This window comes from Melanostigma gelatinosum (assembly GCF_949748355.1).
Source record: "Melanostigma gelatinosum genome assembly, chromosome: 10".
Taxonomy (NCBI): Eukaryota; Metazoa; Chordata; class Actinopteri; order Perciformes; family Zoarcidae; genus Melanostigma; species Melanostigma gelatinosum.
In genome coordinates, this window is record NC_136643.1 from 22,965,349 (window position 1) to 22,969,838 (window position 4,490).

Genomic DNA, 4,490 nt, shown 5'->3' on the forward strand with positions numbered 1-4,490 from the left:
TGAAATCAGAGCGCATGGAGGTGCGCATCTGTATTAAAAGCGCCGGGCAGGCCCACTCCCACCAGGCTCCGCCCACTGATAGTAGAGCAGCGCACTGCTTTGTTGGGTTTCGTGGACCTCCTTAGAGCAGGGATTCCCAAAGTGGGGTGCGCGCACCCCTGGGGGTGCGCGAGCTGCCTCTAGGAAAAGTGTAATGGCGGTCTGATGGTGCAATAATATTAAATATTAAAAAAAAATGTAATTTTAATTTAAAAACTGTCAGGTGGGACATCTGAAGCTATCGGTCGTAAAAGAGGAGAGGGACAGAGAGAGAGAGAGGAATCGGAGGCGAGGGGAACGGAGAGGTGCGTGGGGAGAGACCGGGAGAAGAAATCGAGTCAGAGTCAGAGGAAGATGAGACGGAGGAGACCGAAAAGGAGGAAGGGATAGCACAGACAAATCGGGAGCACATCGGCCCATCGCGGAGTCAAGGTGAAAAAAGAGGAAACGAGGGTGAGCATCAGACTGGGAAAAAAGAGGAAATATGATGAAAAGTATGTGTGTCTGGGCTTCACTTGGATTGGCAACGCAGATTCCCCAAAGCCACAGTGCGTGGTGTGCAGTGAGGTTCTGGCTAACAGTCTGAAGCTCTTATTTACGTCGCCACCTGAACACCAAGCATGCCAGTGCAAGTCAAAAGCCCCTTACATTCTTTATATCGAAGTTGGAGGAGTTACAAAACAGCCAAAAACAACTGCAGTCTCATTCATGTGTTGGTCTATAAATGACGCACTACGGGCTTCATATCTGGTTACAGAATAGCGAGAAAGGGGCTACCGCACACAATCGCAGAAGACGTGAGCTCGCCAGCTGCCAGAGAGATGGTGGAATGTATGATTGGAGAGAAAGAAGCAAAAAAGTTGGACATGATCCCGGTGTCCAACAACACTGTGTCGCGCCGCATCGATGCTTTGTCCGAAGACATCCTGGCTACATTAGTCGCTCATCAATTGTAATTAAATGTGATAATCTGCCTCTGAGCCTGTGCGTGTGTGCTCGCATCCGTATTGCTCTTTAAAAGTGACGCCTTGTGTCACTGAAAGTTATTGAAACTTTGTTGCAGTGTTTCAGGGCGTTTTCACACCTTCAGTTCGTTTGCTTTGTTGCAGTTGCTCATTTGTTCGGTTTGTGTTCACACTGCAACATTTAACAGCGGACTAAATCTTGTAAACAAATGCCACGCGCGAGCAAACTGTTCTCTCATTGGTTCGATTCTTATGCGGCTATAAAGGCTTAAAAGGCTCTGTTGCTTCTTTTTTTGTTTTTTTTTTATTAAGGGGGGGGGGGGGGGGGAGGTGCGCGAACCCGGTCGGGATGTAGAAGGGGGTGCGCGGCCAAAAAGAGTTTGGGAACCGCTGCCTTAGACAATCCTTTTTTCTACGTCAGTTACAGGGGCGTGCAGGCAGCGCATGGGGAGGAAGGTCCAAGAAGGGTCACTACAACAATGTGTTACACAGGAATGGGCAGTTGTTGGTGGGTTAGTCTATCCCCGAGATGTTTTGACAGGAAAAAAATAAAACCAAACTGTTTTTTTATTGGCTTTTATATTTTTATTTAAGTTTCAGAAACGCTTAATATTTATGTGTTTGAGCCTGAAGCTGCGCGACAGTCAGGAGTGAGTTTCCGGCACTTTTTGTGCAGCTCAACAACGCTAGGCATGTGCACGCACACACACACACACACACACTAGTCACACTCCTTCTCACTTTCTGCCCTATGTGCTGGAAAAATAAATAGCGGCAGTGTTGTTTTACTCAATTGTAGGGTTAAACTCATGTTTGACTTCCATACTTAAATACTTCACTCAGTTGCTTCCAGTCTCTAACACATTTGACCAAATCAGAAAATCTGTATATTTTTGAGAACAACTAAATATCTTTATTCAAATATATATTCTATGTATATATATTTATACACCCACCTTGAAAATAAAGATACAGCAGTCAAGTCAATTAACCTTTTCCTAAGCCCCGCCCCTCACATATACTGCTACAAGCTGTCAGAGCTACGTTCCCATAGAGCCCACACTGTAACTAACTGCACTCCCTGAATGAATACTATCTAATTTATGGAAAAACTTTAAAAAAGTGATTTGAGAGAGATGCAGACAGAAGGGTCAACAACATGCGTTTGAAGGTTATATCCAGGATGTCAAACAGGTTAAAAAGATAAAGCTACAGATCAGTGTTGTTGGGATCTGACTATATGGCTTCGACATGTGCTGTGGAACAAAGAGTCACATCCTGAGAATGAAGAAATCTGAAACCACTGCGAGAGAGCCCATGGAGCGGAGTCAGATAGTTGCTGGACCCTCGGCAGACCTGGCCAACGCTCCGCTATGATTGGCCAGTGTGCATATGAGGGGCGGGACTTAGTGTGAATTCTGTCTCTGTGTCCTGTGTGAGAACAGTTGACCTTACTGTACAAACAACTCTGAACAAACTGAATCAACAGGGGCAGTGCAGAACAGCCAGCACCTCAGAGCTCACGCTGTCTGTTGTCATAACCCGGCTCCTAGGCCATGACAAATACGCCAGACACAACAAATGATGGGAATATCAAATGTTTATTTAACTAAATAAAGAAATAGTTAAAGACCTGAAAAGACCTCTGGCACCACTCTGGAACTCTCGTGTGACACAGAATCGATTGGGCAGCATGTGACCACTGGTGCGGGATGAGTGTCCATCCAAACTCGGCTACTAGCCAAGCCGTTGCCCAAAATCAAATGTATACCCTCAATAGGCAACGCCGGACGCACACCAACCGCTACCTCACCCTTAACCAGCTCACAGTCAAGCACCATCTTGTGATTACACATCAGAGCTGACTAAAATGACATGTGGTTTAGGGCCAAAATACATCTCTGATCTGCTGCTACCTTATGAACCATCCTGACCCCTCAGGTCGTCTGGGACCGGTCTACTTTCTGTTCCCAGAGTCAGAACTAAACATGGAGAAGCAGCTGAGTCGATACTTGAAGGTGGAGTTAAAACACTGCAGACCACCGATTGGTCAGAGAGAATTGTTACTATCACGTCAGGGGACGTCCTGCACAAACCCACCATTTTTAAACAGCCAAGCTACCATCAATGGCGTCCGCAATTTCTTCATTCACTCGACACAAGATGTTTTAAAAATGGCAGCCCGCAATACTACGTCGTACAGTGCGACGGACAATTGACGAAGTGGATTTTATTTGAAAACTTCTGTGTTTGCCTGAAGTGTTCTTTTCACAGGAACCCAAACAAAAGGAAATCCATTACTGAGTGACAAGTGAGCCACTTGAAGTGGGACCACCTATAAGGCTTCATATTGACCCAGAGGACGAGACATTTACGAGACACGCATGCAATCACATTTCCCCCGTCTCATGCTCTCAGCGACACTGATTGCAGTTTCCCCTTTGTTCGGTTTGTGTTCACACTGCAACATTTAACAGCGGACTACATCTTGTAAACAAATGCCACCGGGAGCAAACTGTTCTCTCATTGGTCCGATTCTTATGCGGCTATGAAGGCTTAAAAGGCTCTGTTGCTTCTTTTTTTGTTTTTTTTATTAAGGGGGGGGGGGGGGGGGTGCCCGAACCCGGTCGGGATGTAGAAGGGGGTGCGCGGCCTAAAAAGTTTGGGAACCGCTGCCTTAGACAATACTTTTTTCTACGTCAGTTACAGGGGCGTAAGTATAGGCCGTGCAGGCAGCGCATGGGGAGGAAGGTCCAAGAAGGTCACTACAACAATGTGTTACACAGGAATGGGCAGTTGTTGGTGGGTTAGATAGTCTATCCCCGAGATGTTTTGACAGGAAAAAAATAAAACCAAACTGTTTTTTTATTGGCTTTTATATTTTTATTTAAGTTTCAGAAACGCTTAATATTTATGTGTTTGAGCCTGAAGCTGCGCGACAGTCAGGAGTGAGTTTCCGGCACTTTTTGTGCAGCTCAACAACGCTAAGCATGTGCACGCACACACACACACACACACACACACTAGTCACAATCCTTTTCACTTTCTGCCCTATGTGCTGGAAAAATAAATAGCGGCAGTGTTGTTTTACTAAATTGTAGTGTTAAACTCATGTTTGACTTCCATACTTAAATACTTCACTCAGTTGCTTCCAGTCTCTAACACATTTGACCAAATCAGAAAATCTGTATATTTTTGAGAACAACTAAATATCTTTATTCAAATATATATTCTATGTATATATATTTATACACCCACCTTGAAAATAAAGATACAGCAGTCAAGTCAATTAACCTTTTCCTAAGCCCCGCCCCTCACATATACTGCTACAAGCTGTCAGAGCTACGTTTCCATAGAGCCCACACTGTAACTAACTGCACTCCCTGAATGAATACTATCTAATTTATGGAAAAACTTAAAAAAGTGATTTGAGAGAGATGCAGACAGAAGGGTCAACAACATGCGTTTGAAGGTTATATCCAGGAT